This window comes from Mesocricetus auratus, unplaced genomic scaffold (genome assembly GCF_017639785.1).
Source record: "Mesocricetus auratus isolate SY011 unplaced genomic scaffold, BCM_Maur_2.0 Super-Scaffold_100001, whole genome shotgun sequence".
Classification (NCBI taxonomy): domain Eukaryota; kingdom Metazoa; phylum Chordata; class Mammalia; order Rodentia; family Cricetidae; genus Mesocricetus; species Mesocricetus auratus.
Window position 1 is genome coordinate 15,322,577 of NW_024429187.1, and position 20,364 is coordinate 15,342,940.

The following is a 20,364-nucleotide window of genomic DNA, read 5'->3' on the forward strand; positions in this document are numbered from 1 at the left end:
TACGTGTTCCTTGCATGAGGACGGGAGATTAATTTCATCGCCAGTAGCCCTGCTTCTACTCACTATGCAAAGGAGAACATGAGTCTTCTAAGGTGTACCCGGACATTTGATTCCTGGCCTCTTCTACAGAGCTGAATTGGCACGCCCACGTCACCGTGTGACTTCTGGACTCCTGTGATGGGAGATGTCATCCTGAAATCTGTCTCTTATTGGTTGTTGAATAAAGCACCGTTGGCCAATAGGGAAGCAAGATAGGAGGGACTAGGAGTCGAAGAGGACTCTGGGAAGGAGAAACACAGGGAGTCACCATGTAGCCGCCACAGGGATAAGAAGTCCAGACCCTTTCCTCCGGTAAGAGACATACTTAGATTAACAATTATGGGTTAAATACTTAAGTCAGAGCTAGCCAGTAAGAAATCAATCAAACGGCCAACAGCTTCATAATTAATACAGCGTCTTGTGTGTTATTTGGGGGCTATAATGCGGTAGAGCCCAGGCCACTGGTGGGGAAAAACCAAAGCGCCTGGCAAGGAAAAGGCTTCTCATGTGGGTGAGTGTGAGCAGGGGAGAGCTTCTCATGTGGGTAAGTATATGTGAGTGTGTGTGTGTGTAAGTGAGTGTGTGTGTGATTCCCCCACTCACTTTCACTGGGTCCGAGCCCAAAGGCTTTTGTTTGGAAATGTGGTAATGACTGAAAAGACTGGTTGAGTACCTGGCTTGGTCCCATCAGTAAACTCGGTGAGCCTTGAGTATACGAAGGTCAGTTAAGATGGAAGAGTGCTACACACAATCTTCAGATGCAAGAGCCATGAGCGCAGGTAGCAGCTGTTGAACAGGTGTTTGTGACGTTTGGTCTCAGGCGGGTTTTAAGTGCCTGAACCTGTGGAGTTTTTCTAGCTGCCGGTGAGTTGGAGTGGGCTGTTCTGGACTGTGAAAGAATAGAGAATTCAGTAAGAAAGGTTAATGGAAACACTGAAGCTAGGAGGTTAAGACAGCTCGTCTGGAACACCTCATCCTGCAGGTGACCCCTTCATAATTGTCTGCTTTAAAATGTAAAGCCACAAGAAGCCGAAGGTGAGAATTAGAAGCTTATTTTATATTCTTACACACTTTTAAAAGGATTCCGAAGGTGAGAAGCTGCAGTGTGTGTGTGTGTGAGTATGTGTGTATGTGTGTGTGAGAGTGAGTGTGTGAGTATGTGAGTGTGTGAGTGTATGTGAGTGTGTGTGTGAGAGTGAGTGTGTGTGTGTGTGTGTGTGTGTGTAGATCAGAAGACAGAAGACAACTGATATGAGTCCAGTCTCTCCTTCAGCCATGGGTCCTGGGGATTGAAGTCAGATCCTCAGGCTTGGCAGCCACCAAACCATCTCACCAGTCTCAAAAAGAAGGTTTTTCAACTTGAGTCCTCCAGGTCTCTCCCAGACTGTAAACTTTTAAAAGAGCAGGGGCTGGGAGATGGCTCAGTGATGCTTATTGTGTAAGCATGAAGACCCTCCATTCAGTTCCCAGAACCCACATATAAACCTGGCAAGTGCTTATAATCCCAGCCTTGAGGAGGCAGAGACAGCAGGATCCCTGGGGCTCACTGCTGAGCCAACTTAGCCTAATTGGCAAGTCCCAGACTGTTGAGAGACTGTGCCTCAAAATGACATGGTGGACAGCTTGTGAGGAACTGTACCTGAGGCTGACCTCTGCCAACACATGCATGTACACACACACACACTTACACACTCACGTATGCACACACACACACACACACGAATGTGCCACACCTATATGCACACACATAACAATTATTTTTAAAGTGATTTTCCAAGCTATGGTCCTCCATGGATTAGGTCACACTGCATTGACCCATTCGCCCCTCCCATGGTTGGTGCGCTCTGATCTTAGTTCTTTAGGTCATTTTTCCAGGAAATCCTGTGCACTGTTTGGGTCGAGAGGCTCTCTCTTAAGCAGCACCACCCCTAAGGGGGTGATTTGGAAACTTCTAGGGTGTTTGACACTTCTGACATTGCTCAATGGACAGAACAATCCAGCACTCTGTCGTCCAGAATCCTCCGGAGCCTTTGTATGCGCCAAAGTATCTGGCGCCCTCTTCTGGCCTCCACATACTCTGGCACTTACGTGCACACATAATAAAAATAAATCTTAAAAACTTCTAAGTTCAAGCCGGGTGTTGGTGGCGCACACCTTTGATCCCAGCACTTGGGAGGCAGAGGCAGGTGGATCTCTGTGAGTACAAGGTCAGCCTAGTCTACAGAGAGAGTTCCAGGACAGATAGGGCTGCACAGAGAAACCCTGTCTCAAAAAAAGAAAACAGAAACGAAACAAAAACTTCTAAGTTCATTCATATATTATATGTATGGATGATACATAAGCCCCTTCTTAACACACACACACATACACACACACACACATACACAAGTTACAGGGTGTGTCCTGTGGCCCAGGTTGGCTTCAAACTTGTAAACCTTCTGCCTCATCTTCCCTGGTGTTGGATTACAGGCTTGTATCATCAGGCCCATTACCTAAGTCTTTTTAACAAGTAGATGTCAGCAGGCAGTGGTGGCACTCCAGCACCTGGGAGACAGAAGCTAGTGGATCTCTGTGAATCCTGGCCAGCCTGGTCTACATAGCTATCTCCAGGACAGCCAAGGCTACCAAGTGAGACCATGTCTCAGAAAACCGCAAACTACCACCACCACCACCACCACCACCACCACCACCACCACCACCACCACCACCACCACCACCACCACCACCACAAGTCAAATGAGCCATCAAACATTGCTATCATTTTGCAGAGTGTAACTTCACATGGACTTGCCCAGGGATATGTCAGAAGTTTGTACTTTGTTACATTCAAATTTTTGTCAGCAGCCTGGGATACACGGCTCAGCCAGTAAAGGCTCCTGTTGCTAACCCTGACAACCCGAGTTCAAGTCTCTGGGGCCCACTGTGTGGATGGAGGGAACCCAGTTCCCACAGGTTGTAGCCTGACCCAGGCATGTGCACGGTGGCAACACCTCCACACACATGCACGATTAACACACATGTAATATAAAAGGCTTGGGCCAAGCATTGCTTGTTGCCGTAGGGGCCTCTCCATTGCTGGTGACAAGGCCACCGTGGGTGTCTGGGTAACCGGCACAACGTGCCTTTGCCGGGGACGTCTGTATGACTTCTGTGTCAGGCTGTCCCCTCGCACTTCCACTTTTATCTTTTTGAGGCAGGGTCTCACTGTGTCACCCAAACTGGTTTATGATCCCCCCTCCAGCCTCAGCCATTGCAGCAGGGGCCTTTCTCCCAGGGATCGCATTTATTTCTCTGCAAGGAGACTAGGGTAAGGCTTTTTCTCACGCATGTGGCCCAATGCAGGATACAGTAAAAAGGGAGATCAGAGTCAAATAGAGTTGGGAACACTGGGACTAGTTGATCCTCTTGGCACCTACAAGGATACAAAGGTCCAGCAGGGAGTCGGGAGAAACACCTGAAGGAGGCTTGAGGATAAGCAAGTGCATCTCCTGACTGGTTCTTGGTCACCCTGTGGATACAACCCAGGCCTCATTCATGATGGGTAACATTCCCTGCTCCTAGCTGCACCTCAGAAATATTATTATTGCTACAGCTTATTCTGGTTCAGGGATCGAAAAGCCAAGGAGTTAGCACAGAAAAGGGTTTCTTGGAGAAAGAAATTGCTCATGACTGGCCAAGGCATGGGAATAGTCACAGAGGCAGAACCAACTGGTGCCACCTATTCCTGGGACACTCACTGCTAGCTTTACAGTCCCAGGGCAGCCAGGAGGGCTTTGAAGGTCAGGCTTTTGTTATCTGTGGAAGGAGAGGCTGTGATTCTGATCTCTGACATCTGGGCCCTGATTCCTTTCTCACAAATACAAGAAAAACAAAACAAAAAACAAAAACCGAGAATATAGGAGAGAGACTTCGACGTTTCTTTCTTTTGATTATGTTTTCCTTTGAGGCAGGGTGTCTCTGTGTAGCCCTGGCTGTCCTGGAACTCACTCTTGTAGACCAGGCTGGCCTGGAACTCACAGAGATCCGCCTGCCTCTGCCTCCGGAGTGCTGGGACTAAAGGCGCGCACCACCACCACCCAGCCTAGTTTTCATCTTAAACATCAGAAAAGGTGGACCGGAGATTGGACTCCGGGAGCGAGAGGTCAGCAGCAGGCAGTGCTCTAGAGAGGAGGACGCTGAGCCATCTGCAAACGCCTGTTTGCACCGTAGGAGTTCGCGTTTACAAAGTGCCACAACTGAGTGAGACTTTGTGGTATAAACTTTTTGTCTTATTACGCTGGCTTAGTATCCACTCGCCGTGCTTAAACATCGAAGCCTGTTTCTGCGGGCGTTCGCAGCTTCCTGTCCCTTTAATAAACTTTGCAGCGGATCAGCTCTGGACCAGCCGGGAAGCCTGTAAACGGTGCCGCCCTGGGCCTCGGCCACCTAGCGGTGGAAATATGAATTGCAAGCATCGCGCCCGTGCTGGGATGCTTGGGCTAAAACCTCGGTTGAGGAGCTGGCCAGCAAATTCCAGACCCTGCAGCCACAGCGGCCATGTGTGGTCTGTTGTGGCTCTGTCATTCCTCTGGGGGGTTTGGGAGACCCAGAGAAGCTGGGCTACTTAGGACTGCCTTTGTGGCTGGAGTGAACGGGGCCAGTCCCTTTCAGAGCTGGTATGTGTCGGGAAAACAGAGCATAGGCTCTATGGAACTGCCTTCAGGATGTTTTCACGTTTGATTAGGATGTATATGATTTTTTGGGGGGCGGAGGCAAATTCAAGGATGTACTGTGGCTCCCGGTCTGAGGATACAGCCCGTCATGGCTGCAGGAGCGTGAGGAACTCTGTCTCTGTTTATTTAGTCCAGGACCCCACCCCGTGGGGTGGTGTCACCTGTGTTACACACAGGAAGGTGTGTATCCTCCCAGACGCATCCAGAGGTGTGTAACACTGATGCCCTAGTGGCCTTTTAATTTAATTGAGCTGACACAAATGTTAGCCGTGGTAGGAGGGAGGAAAGGAAACACCGGGAAGCCCTGTCACCACCAATAAGCTTACGCAGATGAGCAGCGACCATATAGAAATCGCGCAGAGAGGCTCAACCAAACCTTTCAAGCTCCCGTTGACAGCTTCTGCCCAAGCGGTGGTATGACAGTCTAGGGACTGCTCTGGGAACGCGCACGCTTGGCTGTGGACGTTGGCAGGCTCTCCCAGCCTCGGTTTCCCTACTCTTAAAATCCGGAGTGCATTATGAGTTGAAATAGCAACGTGGGTCAGTCAAGCCAGTCTGGTGGGGTGGGAGTGTGGCTTTGGAGCGGAGGTGGCCTTGTTTCCTTGGAGCCTCTGTTTGGAGGCACTTGATACCTCTGGAGCGCGCGTTCCCAACGCCACCTGGGCGTGTGAGCTCAGCCTTGAGTCAGAGCGCGGGACCGCTCTGTCTGACTCACCTTCCTGGGGCCTCCTTAGTCATCTACAGTGGGCCAGACAAGGCTGCCCAGCTGGGGACTGCTCACGCTTTGCTTTGAGTCAAGTTGCGCTATTTACCAATAGTCTCACTAGATCTGTGGTATTTGTGTGGGGCCCGTGGCACGGCTAAGGCAACGTGTTCTTCCGAGGTCGGGGCAGAGTTCTGAATAGCCACCGAGGCCCGGAAGTTGTCTTTCAGCTTGGAGGGCCAGAGGCTGGTAACCTTTGGGGGGCTCTGCCAAGGTGCTCCCTAACTTCTGCCCTTGCCGCTGGTGCAAGAGGGGTCGTGGTCAGAGTTTCTTACCTGCGGCCATCAAGAGCAACTTTAGTGGGTTCCCCAAACGCTTTTCCTAAACACTAGGCATGATGAAACCACAGCCATGGCCTCCAGTGCTGTGAGACTCCGCTGGTAATGAATTTCAATTACATAAATTTGATTGGTGGTTTGAACAAGGACGAACGCTCGCAGGTTAGAAGTACGCCGCATTTTCTCAAAACGAGAGGTGTTTTGAATGTAGAGTTATTACTTGTGCATATCAGCGGGCCTCACTGTGACATTTCCGTGTAATCACCTGAGCTTCGGACATGCCCACTCTCTTCCCCCTTTCTCTCCCCTCCCCCATCACTTACTCCTCTCCTGCAATCATTTTCTACTATCAAGGGTTTCATTTGCTTTTAAATTCTCTCTTGCGCATATGGAAATGATGTCTTTCCCAAGCAGGCCAGCTGACTCTGGTATCCGCCTGGGATAACGCTCAGGCTCCCAGGTGTGTGTGTGTGTGTGTGTAAAATGGCAGAGCATTTGCTTATAGCCTGTGCACATCTTTCTGAATTCTTTTTTTTTTATATATATAACTTTTTTTGTTTTTGTTTTTGTTTTTCAAGACAGGGTTTCTCTGTATTGTTTTAGAGGCTGTCCTGGAACTCGCTCTGTAGACCAGGCTGGCCTCGAACTCACAGAGATCTGCTTGCCTCTGCCTCCCAAGTGCTGGGATTAAAGGCGTGCGCCACCAACGCCCGGCTGTATATAACTTTTTTTTAATTTTGGTTTTTCGAGATAGGGGTTCTCTGTGGCTTTGGAGGCTGTCCCGGAAATAGCTCTTGTAGACCAGGCTGGTCTCAAACTCACAGAGATCCGCCTGCCTCTGCCTCCCAAGTGCTGGGATCAAAGGTGTTGCGCCACCACCACCCAACTCTCTTTCTGAATTCTTAAAACCCTCTCTGGATGCTAGTGATGCCCCAAAGAAGGATATATATATATATATATATATATATATATATATATATATATAAAACAGTCGCTAGGATATCGTTTAGGGGTGAGGCAGGATAAGGACAAGGAGGATGGGTGTTCAGTAGAGATGGGTTGTTTCCATTCAGGATCTTTTTGATCTGTAGTGATAGGTATATGTTTGCCACCAGCCTGATGAGGAATCCACACGGTGGAGAGAGAAGCAACTCCCCAAATTGTCTTCTGACCAACGTGCACACATGCCCTCTCTCTCTCTCTCTCTCCCTCTCCCCCTCCTCCCCCTCCCTTCCTCCCCCTCTCTCACACACACACACACACACACACACACACACACACACACGTAAAAAAATCATAAAAATAGAATTGCCTTTCTGCCACATCCTGTCAGATACATTAAAATAATACACGCACATGCTTAAACCCCCCTGTTGCCACCCTACACTATGCCCCCAAATGGCCACCCATAGTTAAGTTGCTTTTCATTGCTCTGTAGCCCATTTTCTCACCCAAGAAATGGGGATGACCCCCCCCACATGCCTTGAAGGGAAGGTCCTGCTGTACAGCAAATGCTAAAATGTAGTTATTATTATCATGGTTGCTGCCAGGATCTCGGAGCACACGTTGATTTTTTTTTCACTCAGCCACCATACAGGATGGTTTCCTAACCTCATTTGTAATAAACAAAAATTCCCCAGTCAATATGGAAATGTGAGTTTTCTGAGGGGCCTCTATCCCAATGTTGTTCTTAAGCAAATATGTCCGGGCTCAGTTAAGGCCAGACATGGGACCATCACCCTGGCTACAAGGGACTGGTCCTTCCAGGTGGGGCTTGGGGCAGTCTGGGTATGTGGGAGGCCATGGGCAGAACATTGACATTGCTGTTTGTGGTGTACCTGTTCAGTCATAAACAGAGGTCCTTAGTTTCCATCTGGCTCCTCTCACTGGCTCTGCGCTCAAAAGTAAGAGAGAGAAAGAGAAAAAACGAAGAGGAGAGACATCCCAACTGTTCCAGGGACAGGGTCAAAAACAAGCCTGGTCCCATGCTGCCAGGTTCTAATGTGGTCAGGAGGAGGCAGGAGACGGGGTTTTCTGAAATGAAATGAAGAAGAAGAAAAAAATCCCCTTGGAGGATGCATTTGTCTTCTCCCAGCGATGAGTGCTACCAGAGCCGTAGTCAAAACACCCGCTCAAGCCGGGGCCACTGACAGGGTCCTCCTTTCCTGTTGCTTTATTTAGTCCCAGCCGGTTCCAGTGTCTTGTCAGACAGACGTGAGGGAGATGCCTCCTCTATCCTCACTATGGAAATTGTGACTCAGAGTTTCTCTCCTTTTAGGCTCCTGCAGCAACCCCCCTCCTCTTCCCGGCTCCGCCCGACTTCCTGTCTTAGTGGGTTTGAAAACCCTGTCTCCAGTTTGGGGACCCACTGTTTCAACTACTGTGACCCAAGTGCCCAGCCTGGTTTGGTTCCTGTGTTTTCTGAGTTGATTAAAACCCAGTTCCCGCCTGACTCTGGGTCTAGGGATCGTGCTCTTTGTGGAAAAGTCTCCAGTGTGCTGACACGCTTCAGCGTTGGCCCTTAGTTGGTGTTGCTGCTCCAGGAGGTTGTGCAGGCAGGCCTCGGAGGGAGGGTTGGGGCCTGCCCATTCCCCTCTTCCTTCCTGCCTCCCCTCCTACCAAGATGTGGGGAAACAAGTTGTAACTGTCACTGCCGGAATGCCAACACCATGGTAGCTGTTACTGCCCGACTGTCTCTGCAGGAGTGCTGCTGCATGGACTTGACAGACCCCCCCCCCAGATACAAGTCCAGATAAACCCGTCCTCCCTTAAGTTGCTCTTGTTAGGTGTTCTGTCACACTGACTGGGAACGTGCCCAGCTCCCCTCCCTGCTCAGTTACAGAGCCGTTTTGGCACCAAATATTTATCAGTAAGAGTTTTCCCTTGGCGTGGTGCTCAAGTACTTCCTTGAAAACCAATGGGTGGCAAATGGCTGTCCTTTTCTGGGAATGACGGCTTGAATCTAGAAAGTGTTTTCTGGTGTTTATGTTTCTTACAAACAGAGTGGGTGGTACATGGTGACCAAGTCTTGATGATTATACTTTATTTCATCAAGTAATGTCTTAGTTAGGGTTGCTATTGATGTAGCCCACCATAGCCACGGCAACTCCTTTCTTTTTCTTTCGGATTTTCGAGACAGGGTTTCTCTGTGTAACTTTGTAGACCAGGCTGGCCTCGAACTCACAGAGATCCACCTGTCTCTGCCTCCCAAGTGCTGGGATTAAAGGCGTGCTCCACCAACGCCCGGCTCATGGCAACTCTTATGAAAAAGAAAACATTTAACTCAGGTGTGATGGGGGAAGTCCTGTGTATATGTTGTCCTATTGGTTGAAAAATAAAGCACTGTTGGCCAATAAGGAAGCAAGACAGGCGGGGCTAGGAGTCGAGGAGGATTCTGGGAAATGTAGTCAAGAGCAGAGAGTCTCCATGGGATCCCGGGAAGAGAGGACGCATGAGGCTGCATCCTCGGTAAGATAAGACCTGATAAAAATATGCATTAGTAATTATGGCTAATTAGTAATTATGGGCTAATAATTAAGTCAGAGCTAGTCAATGAAACCATAGCAAATGGCCAACAGCTTTATAATTAATATAGCGTCTTGCCTGTGTGTTCATTTGGGACTGATGCAGCTCTGGGACCAGACTGGAGGGAAGAATGCATGTTACACAGGTGGCTTATGGTTTCAGAGGCTTACTTCATTGTCATCATGGGGGGAGCATGGTGGGGAGCATGACAGACATGGTGCTGGAGCAGGAGCTGAGAGTTCTTGCATCTTTGCTCACTAGCAACAGGAAGTGGTCTGGGATACTGGGTGTGGCTGGAGCATATATGAGACCGCAGAGCCCACCTCCACCATGGTGTACTTCTTCCAACAAGGCCACACCTACTCCAGCAAAGTCACACCTCCTAATAGTGCCACTCCCTTTGGGGGCCATTTTCTTTCAAACCACCACAGAGTCCTAAGCAACACCTGATTGTATTATACCTTCCATAGCATAGCCAGCTGTTACTTTTATTACACTGTTGCAATACGTAAAGAATGGTTATGTGGCTGTGGAGATGGTCCAGCCTGCCAACTGTTTGCTGTGCAAGCATGCATGCCTGAACCTGGATTCCCTGCACCCATGTAAAAAGCTGGGTGCAGCTGCAAAATACCAGTAACCTGAGAGCTGGGGAAGCAGAGACAGGAGGATCCCAGATCTTTCTCATCAGCCGGTCTAGCTGAATCAGTGAGCTCCGGGTGCAGCAAGAGACCCTGTCTCAAAAATAAGGTGATGACGAGTGAGGGAGGGAGACATCTGACATCAACCTCCAGCCTTCACACGCACGCACGCGTGTGCATTTGCACGCATCTGACGCAAGCACATGTGCAGATGCACACACCCATGCACGCATGCACGCACAACACACACATCATTCAGGCATGAGCTGTGTGTACTGGTTATATATCTGCGTTGCTACTAACAAGTCCTATTAAGCCCCACCACCTCAGCAAACAAGTGTGTATTGCTTACACGCTCCACCAGGAGCAGGAACCCAAGAGCGACTTTGAAGGGTGTTTTTTTTTTTTTTTTGGCTCGTTGTCTCTTGGGTGGTTTCAGTGGAGATGTCTGATGGCGTTGCAGCCGTGAGAAAGCTCAGTCTGAGAAGAGGCCCCCACCTCCTGGCTCAGCGATACCACTGTTGCGGGCGGGCTCTGGTTTTTCTCCATGGGGGTCTTTTCACCACGTGGCTCTTGGTATGCTCACTGCTTCCTTCAGCATGATCACTCGGAGAGTAGGGGCAGAGAAGAGTGAGACTCTAAGAGGCCATCGTGGTTGGCCATCACAGCCCATTTTCTAGGCTTCTAATTTCTATACTCCTTCTGTATGCAAATACATGCAACTTCTGTATGCAAATACATGCAACTCTTTATGGAAGTACCATAAATCTCATCCCATATTAACTCAAAGCTTGGGAGGTTGTCATCCAAGAGTCAAGTCTGGATGTAGATGTGTTCATTTGGAAGGTATCTCTATGGCGTACCTGCAGTGGGCATATCAGGAGTGAGGGATGGTTGCATGCTTGCTTGTATTAGTCAGGGTTCTCTAGAGGAACAGAACTGATAGAATAGCACACACACACACACATATACATGCACATGCACGAATACACACATGTGTGAGATTTGTTAGGGTGGCGTACAGGCTGGTAGTTCAGCAGTGGTTGTCTCCAAATAGAAAGATGGGATCCTTGTTCAGTCCTGGAGACCAGATATCTCAGCTGTCCCAGTCCAGTGCTGACATTCCAGGGGGGTTCTAGAGAGCTGCAGTTGTCATCTGTGCTGGAACCCCAAAGGAGCAGCTTCTAACACCAGTGATGCGGATGCTTCAGCAGCAGGAGAGATGAGCTCGCTGGTGAGAGTGAGGGCAGGCAGGCCAACAGGCAAGTTTCCCTCTTCCACATTGGAAGGTGTGGGCCCAGATGCAGGGCGGGTCTTCTGACCTCGGACAATCTGGATTTAGTGAGGGTCTTCCACTGCAAATCATCTAGCCATGAAAAACTCCTCACGGGTGTGCCTAGCCACTTAGGTTTTAGTTAATTCCCGGATGTGGTCAAGCTGACACCAAGATTCGCCGTCACGAGGCCAGAGGACAACCTGCCAAGAAATGCTTTACCTGATTGGCCAGTGAGCCCAGGGATGCTGCTCTCTCCATCTCCCTGGTGCTGGGATTGCAAGTGTCTGCCACCGTATCCAGACTTAAATGCGTGTTGTGGGAGACCAAACTCAGATCTTCATGCCTTAGCAGCATAACCCTCTCCCCTACCCCATCTTCTTTTCTTTTTTCTTTCTTTCTTTTTTTTTGGTTTTTACGAGACAAGGTTTCTCTATATTGTTTTGGAGGCTGTCGGTCCAGCCCGGCCTCGAACTCACAGCCGCCTGCCTCTGCCTCCCGAGTGCTGGGATTAAAGGCGTGCGCCACCACCGCCCGGCCCCATCTTCTTTTCTAATACTTAAATTTTGTTTGGTACGCAAAGAAACAGGCCTCATGTTGACATTCTCATTTTGACTGGGCTCTTATTCACCCCACCACCAACTTTTTCCTCCTGCCACGGACCCCCCCACAGGTATATGTATCTTATAATGTGTATATGTATCTTATAATGTGTATATGTATCTTATAATGTGTATATGTGTTCTATTGTCTCCTCTATTGTCTTGTCCCCTGCTCCTAGCATTCCTCTCTGTCTGTAACCTGTTAGCCACACGAGCAGCTATTCATCAGCTTGGATAACAGCCCTGGCTGCCCCTGATTGGCATGTGGAGAGCTAGAGGCACATGGAGCCTTGGGCAGCTCTGGAGCTCAGTGGGGTGAACCTGGGCCTTCCTTGGGACTGCCACCCCCTGGCTGGGGACCCTCTGCACCCTTGGCTCTGCCTTCTGGGCACTCTGACCCCTGAGCCATTGCCCTTTCCTGATGGGAGATGCCATTCTGTAAATCTGTCTCTTATTGGTTGTTGAATAAAGCACCGTTGGCCAATAGGGAAGCAAGATAGGTGGGACTAGGAGTCGAGGAGGATCCTGGGGAGGAGAAACACAGGGAGCCACGATGTAGCCGCCATAGGGGTAAGAAGTCCGGACCTTTTCTCCAGTAAGAGAAATACTTAGATTAACAATCAGAGAGTAAATACTTAAGTCAGAGATAGCCAGTAAGAAAGAAAGCGAAGTGCAAACAGCTTTATAATTAATATAGCCTCCTGTGTGTTCATTGGGGACTGATGCGGCTCTGGAACCAGGCTGGCGGGAAGGCTTTACCCAACACTTTCCCATGTCAGTCAGTGATGGGGAATGTCTTTCTGTGTATATGCTTCTCTTATTGGCTGATGAATAAAACACTGATTGGCCAGTAGAGGCAGGAAGATGGGCGGGACTGGGGATGAGGAGAATTCTGGGAAAGGTAGGCAGAAAGAGGCACCAAAGAGATGACATGCAGCCAGCAAAGGAGTAGCAGCTTCTCCGGTGAGCCAAGACCGTGTGGATACACATATATTTATAGAAATGGGCTAATAACTAAGACAGAACTAGCTAATGAGAAGCCCTAGCCATCGTCCAACAGTTTAATAATTAATACAGCGTCTGTGTGCGTATTTGGGACTGAGAAGGGTGGCGGGACCTGGTGGGACAGAAAACAAGCAGCGAGTCAGTGTTTACAGCTGAGCGCTTTTTCTCACTGTGTCACAGAGGTCCTGAGTGTTTTCACTCCATCTTTTCTGTGCTCCCACTCAAAGCTGAGCGTCTCTCAGCTTCCATTCCTTAAACACTGTGTGGGTCTCCTGTGACTGCTTTTGGAGTTTGCTATGCTGGAAAACATGCACAGTAAACTGAAAAATGCTCCTTTAAACCGTAGACTTCCGATGAGGGGCAAAATGTCTTTAAGTTCTTGAAGGTCCTATTATTTAAGTGAATGGGCCTAGGGCTCAGATCATATCCGTGGAGTATTCCTACCGTGACGCTCACTCACTGTCTTCCTTCAGTGTCTTGTGTCTGGCTTTCACTTGATGTCCTTTTCTGAAATATATGACCTAGAAGGGCTGAAAAATTTTAAAGTCATTGTATTTAATGGTTTTCTGAGTGGTTCTGTCTAGCAGCCTGTATTAGTCAGGGTTCTCTAGAGGAACAGAACACACACACACACACACACACACACACATTCTCTCTAAATATATCATACACATACATACATACATACATACATATACATATACATGTTAAGATGATTCATTAGAGTGGCTTACAGGCTGTGGTCCAGATATGCCAATAATGTCTGTCTGCCAATGGAAGGTCCAAGAATCTGGCCGTGAGGCTGGGTATCTCAGCTGGGTATCATCTCAGCTGGGTATCATCATCTCAGCTGGTTTTCAATAGATGCTGGAATTCCAGAAGAAGTAGACTCTGATCCAGTGAAAGAGTGGACTTGCCAACAAGAGCGAGAGCAAGCAGGCAAAGAGCCCTTCATACAGGCTGCCGGCAGAAGGTGTGGCCCAGGTTAATGGTGGATCGTCCCACCTCAAAGATCCAGATTATAAGTGGGCCTTCCCACTTCAAATTACTTATTTAAGAAAACATGCATCATTTGGATTTCAGTTAATTCGAGATGTAATCAAGTTGACAACCGAGAATAACCACCACACAGTCTTTTACATACCAGTCTGGTACAGTTTGAATGTGAACCATCTCTCACCTGTTAGATACGTTGTCCTCAGCTGATGGCATAATTTTGGGAGATGTGCTCACTGGGGCCTGACTTTGAAGGTCATACCCGGTCTCTAGTCTCTGTCTTTCTCTCTGCTTCCTGTCTGCCACAATGTGACCAGCCACCTGGCCCACACGCTTCCGCCGCTGCCATGACGGCCTGCCTCACTGTGGGCTCAGGGTCAGTAGAGTCAAGGATTATGGGTGGAAACTCATGAAGCCGTAAGACACACACTCATTCTCTTTAAGTTGCATGTCAGGCAGGGGTTTGCTCATAGCCTGGAGAGAACCGCAACGCGTTGGTGTTTGTTGTCAGCACCAGGAAGAAGTTGGGTGGCAACGAAGCTCTCTTACTGCACGCCGCTCTCCCAGGTTCTTTGTAGAGGTTTGCCCGGGTTTCTTTGAGCCATCAGCCATAGCCATGAGCTGCAAGCATGTTCGCCACGCTGTCCCATTCCACTAAAGCTCTCTCAGAATCCTCTCTGCTCCTCCCGCCCTCACCTTGCTCAGGGCCAAAGCCGTTCCCACATTCCAGTGGTCGTTACGGTCTTCACTTCAGATGCCAAGCTCTTGACCATGCTCTTCCCAGATGAATCCATCTGTTCCTTGTGGATCCTCGGTTCCACTTGCTAGCGGGAAGTGTGGAGGGCTTGGCCCTGAGTTTTGCACGGTGGGAAGGATGGACGTAGCAGTCCTGAGGCTCAGATGTGCAAAGGCCTGACTTGTGAGAGCGCCTTTTCTTCCCGACTCCAGGCCATCTCTGGAGAGGAGACCATTGATTAACTGTCTGGAATTGCAGAGGTCTCCGCAGGAGCACAGTCACAGTGATGGTGGGGACTTTCAGCTTGCCTCGGTGATTTCTGGGTGCGGAGGTCCTGGGGGTTTAGAGAACCCTCATTTTCGTAGTGGAGAAATCAAGGTTTCTCAAGATCACCCAGAGCAAAGCATTGTTAGGGTCAGAGATGACGCAAGGCTGGTCTAACACCACATTCTGCACTGCCCTGGTTTGCCTCTGAGTTGTCCCACACAGACACCTGTTCAGAACCCTTGGCCCCGGCTGGCGGTACTATTTTAGGAGGCATTGGGACCACTAGGAAGTGGGTTCAACTGTTTCAAGATAGGCAGGACTTGGGGATCTGCAGCCCGCCTCGGGCCGGCCCACTTTCTGCACTCTGGTATCCTGTGCTGTGATCAGCTCCTCTTCGTGCTCCTGTGGCCATGGATGGAGTTGCCCACCATGTCTTCCCTTTTTTAACGGGCTGAGACTGAGATTGTGAGCCTTCCTTCAGGCTTTGGTACAGGGATGTACCTTACTTACTGGCGTGTGTGCTGATGCGCTCAGGGTGTTCCGCTCCCCAAGGAAGGGCAGAGTGGATTCAACGTCTCTGTTTAGGGTGTCTTGGGTGAGAAGTGCCGTGGGGAGCTTCTCTTGGGCAAATTTTGTATTGACTGGATGAGGCAGTGTGGGGAAAACAAGAGTTGTTCTCCCACACACTCAGGAGGCTCCTGCTCCCATCTGAGCTATGCTAGGTCCGGCTACACAGCAAACACGGGAAGGACCTGATGTAGATGTCACTGAGACGCCGAGGAAAACCAGAGGAGTTCCATGTTGAGTTCCCCAGCAGAAAGCCATGGCAGAAGTCTGGCCTCTGGCACCGCCATCTCTTAGGGTATGAAAGAGCCTCATTCTGAGCCCCTAATGCCCCTTTGGCTCCAGCCAGGGCCCACGCTTCATTAAACCCTGAGAACTGTGCCAATGTGTCTGAGGCTTTATGAGGGACATGAAAGGGGTCCCGGAAGCGACTGTTGGGTCTGCCCTGGCTCAGGTAGGTGTTTGCCCCCAGACCCGTGTGGTGAGACCACAGCTCTGGTCCCCCCCCTCCCCGCCTTGCCGCAGGCCTGGCTTCTGTCAAGGGCCAGGGCATTGATCTTGCCCCCAGGGTTTGGAACGAGGCTCAGCCTTATCCTCAGGCCTCTTGAGGCTCCACAGCCAGCCCTCCTACTTTCACAGGGTTATTCCTGGTGGTAACCGGCCTCACCAAGTAGGAAAGTATGAACCTGGGGCTTCGTGGTCAGTTTTATGTAACAGTGTTTCAATACATAAGATGTCAGCATTGAGCTCTCTACGCTTTCCAAATGGTGTCTGTAGTTTGATTTTTTTTAAATGTGCTCCCGAAGAAGGCCGTCTGCCTGCCAGCTCTGGCCAAATCTGGTTACGAGGCGCTTCTGTACCTGGAAAGGGTCCCCTTGAGAAAGCACTTCAAGTCGTTTATCCAGCGCTGGGCTGTGTTGGCTCCTGGCTTGGGTAGTCCGTTTTCCACCAGCCCCGCCACACCATAGAGCACATCCTCCCGGAGAGGGTGCGGCGAGGGAGCTGGGGCAAGCAGGTTGCAGGAGCCCCGGCTGGAAAGTCCGTGTTATTAGTGGGTCCTGGGTGAGGCTGGGATGGTAGCACAGTAGCTTCATTTCAGCCTCCATGGTGGGCCGCGAGTCTGTGGTCTAGAAGGCAAGCGGCTCCCGTTTGGCTGAGCCTGTATCCTGAGCATCTCCCGGTGGAGAACCACTTCATCTGGCCTGTGCATTTAGAGCTCGGGTCTGGAGGGGCCGTATTTGATGGGATGCAGCATTTGGGGCTCGGCTTGAAAGCTGTCGGAGAGACGCCGGCGAGGAGCTCTGAGCCAGGAATCGCAGTATGCCGCCACCACCCACTTCCCACTCTGCTTTACCTGTTATTTAGGTCACCGGTCTGATTAATTAAATAAAAAAATGAAGCCAGGGAAAGTCGGAATCACTGCAGCGGGGAGAATGGTACACCGCCATCAAGGGGGGGGGCACGGACATGTTGCTAAGTCAGTCAGCGTCGAGGAACACCTATGGAATCTAGGTTAGAGGCCACACCTCAGTTTCCATTCTGTACCTTAGCCCTGGCGTATTCACTCTGAGAGAACAGCTTGGTCAGCTCAATGCTCTTCCCTTAGGAACCCTTCTGGGCTCTGTAGTGACTTCCGGTAGACGGTAAACGAACCAGACTATTAATTACACAGTGGACATTGCTTAGTAGTTAGATTTCTTTTTTCTCTTTTTTCCCCCTCCCAGAGAATTCACACATGGTTCGTGAGATGTGTTTCTTACTGAAATGACCAAATACCTGGCAAGAAGCAACTTAAGGGGGAATGGTTTGTTATGGCTCATGGTTTGAAGGGATACACACTATACAAAGACAGGAGCATGATGGCAGGAACGGCCTACAGTTACAGCAGTGGGACTGTGGGGTTGCCTAATTCATCTTGGTAGACCAGAAAGCTGAGAGCAAACAGGAAGTAGGGCAGACGAAAACCCTCCAGGGCCTTCTCTGGGCGGCGACTGACATCCTCCAGTGAGGCCCCACCTCCTAACGATTCTACCACCTCCCCGAACAGCGCCACCAGCTGGCAAACGAATCACCCGTACTTGCAGATGTTTCACACTCAACAGCATAAGGAAGATCCTGCAACTCTGACTTTGATCACATGTTGGATAAAGGTCACTGCACACCATCTGGGGCTCTATAAGACTCTGAGCACTTTGATGATCTCCCTGCCTCTGTGACTTTACTTCCCTGACACTCGGACCACGCTATAGACTCCCACCCATACCTCTATTCATACCGTATATTCCCTTAGGACAACATAATCAAGTGCTAGATAATTATTTTTAAAGACTCATACAACAAACTGTGGTGAGGCCAAATCCATCTCACTGAGCTGTGCTCGAACACCCAAAGCTGAAATAAGATAGACATCCATAGATACGGTAATGGTTCCTGGAGGGTAAAGCCTAATGCTTGTTGTGTTTTGAACGCAAAATGTCTTTGAATATGAATCGTCTCCACAGGTCCGTATGCTTGAACACTTGGTCCCTAGCAGCGACACTACGTTTGGAGTTGCAGAACCTTTGGGAGCTGGGGCCTCACTGGAGGAAATGGGTCTCTGGGGTGGACATTAAGGTTTTGTAGCTCGGTTCTCTCCCTATCTGCTCTTTGCTTCCTGATTTCAGTTGCAACAATAGATTCTGCATGCGCTTAAGACAGATCGCATCCGCTGGGACCTTGGGGCCAAAATAAGCTCTTCCCCCTGCACGTTTCTTCTTTTCAGGCATTGGTCACAGCAAGTTACTAAGATGGTGCTCAGAGGATAGATGCACTGTAGAGATGTGTGCTCGGTAACACATTGTAGATGGAGATGGAGGCCCAGAGATACATTGTAGATGGAGATGGGGGCCCAGAGATACATTGTAGATGGAGATGGGTGCCCATAAGAAAGATATACAGGGCCGGGGGTTGGTGGCGCACGCCTTTAATCCCAGCACTCGGGAGACAGAGGCAGGCAGATCTCTGTGAGTTCGAGGCCAGGCTGGACCCACAGTCTCCAAAACAGAGAAACCCTGTCTCGTGAAACAAAAAAAAAAAAAAAAAAGAAAGATACACTGCAGATGGAGATGGGGGCCCAGAGATACACTATACAGGGAGATACTGTTGCTTGTGGGTTTTCCTGCTTATCCTCTCTAAATTACTTCTCTAAGCATTATATTTATATTGGGCATGATGGCCTTTAACCCCAGCACTCAGGAGGCAGAAGCAGGTGGATCTCTGACTTTGAGGCCAGCCTGGGCTACAGCGCAAGTTCCAGGACAGCCAGGGCTACATAGAGAGAGGCTATTTCAAAAATGGTATACTTACCACTTTTTGCCATTTTTTTTTTTGGCCTTAAGATAATGAGGACCAGCTCTGAGGCTGCTAAGGATTTCTTTGCTTGGTTTGCTGCTTTTCAGTCCATGGTCTCACGTAGCTTAGCCTGGCTTTTGACTTACGTAGCTGAGGATGACCTAAGACTGGATATTCCTGCCTCCACCTCCAAAGTGCTGGGATTGGAGGCATGTGATCACTGTACCAGGCATCTAATTTTAATTCTATTTATTTTTGGTTGCCGGGATCGAACCCAGGGTGTGCTGAGCATGTACTCTACCACCCTCTGTGTCCCCAAGTGTCATTTATCCTCAAGGCAGTGCTCAGATGTGTTCTTTGGTCTTCTAGGCCTCCCACTTTCCTCTTCAAGGGTTTGTCAGCTGCTGTTGTGCGTGTGCATCCGATGACACCGAGTCGGGCTGGAAGCTTGCGCACACCTACATGAAGCATTCTTAGCTTCCTAAACTTCAAGCACGCAGCGCCAAGCTGGGGCGCACTGCTGTGTGCTCATTTATTCGGCAGCGCTTTCCTCTCCTCGGCAGGGCCAGCCTCACGTCCTAAGGAAGCATCTGTCTTGGCTGCATTGTGAAATGACCTCAATAACTTCAGAGGTGTGTTGGTTCCAAGTTAGGTCTGTGCAGCCGTCCTTTCCAAATATAAATGAATGGAAGCTGGAGGGAACCGCAGTCATCCAGGCGCTTGGCAGGAAAGTTGCCAAGATTGCAAGGCTAGCCTGAACTAGGTAGTGAGCTTTAGGCCAGCATGGGCTACAGCGTGAGACTGTCTCAAAACAAAATCAAAGGCAGTGGATGAACCCAACAAAAATAGCATCCCGGTGTGGTAGAGAGGAAGAAAGAGGTACCAAGTCCGAGGCTGACCCTAACTCCAAACGCAACTGCCCAGCAATGGACTTGCATTGCGGAGACATTTGGCTGGCATGGGTAGTTTGAAAAGGTAGACTTTGACAGTGACCCTCAGAGGCTGCAGGGTAAATGCCACTCCCCTACATTATTGCTTGTACCCTAACTTTCTCAGAGGCCTCTTATATTCTATGGTTCTGTGTGACATTAGGATGGCAAGCATCTAGCACAAGAAAGTGAGGGACAAAGGCTCTGGAGAGGTAGAGGGGACATGAGGGACTGTCACGGGCTGTCACAGCTCAACTCCTTCTATTCTGTTTCCGGGAAGCAGGTCTCAGCCCCTCTAGGAAGACGGCTTTTAGCAACGTGCTGGGCAAGAATATCCAATGGTCATGGCAAGACAGAAATGTCCCCTTCTGCAAGCCCCCTGGTGACGGGCTTTGAATGACCTTCTCTCCAAGCGATAGCTACCGGACAACAGCCACACATTTATTTCTTTTTGAGTCTGCGTTTTCTGACAATTTCTGGTTATAGCACCTGATACAAATGATACCCCAGCTGCTTTTATGTCTACTTGACACATACTAGAGTCATTGGAGAGGAGGGAGTCTTAACTGAAATAATGCCTCCATGTGATCTGGCTGTAGGCAAGCCTGTAGGGCGTGTGTTTAATTAGTGATGATGTGGGGAACGGCCCCGCCCATGGTGGGTGGTGCCATCCCTGGGCTGGTGGTCCTGTTTCTATAAGAAAGCAG

At 49.7% G+C, this 20,364-nt stretch overlaps 1 long non-coding RNA gene across 1 annotated transcript in view; it reads left to right on the forward strand.

Annotated features, from left to right (window-relative positions):
- Positions 1–300: 300 nt before the first annotated feature.
- LOC110341427 overlaps positions 301–20,364 on the forward strand; it is a 30,740-nt gene continuing 10,676 nt past the window's right edge. Inside the window, exon 1 of the long non-coding RNA XR_002383373.2 lies at positions 301–351. This is a non-coding gene — a long non-coding RNA (uncharacterized LOC110341427). The remainder of the gene's footprint in view (positions 352–20,364) is intronic.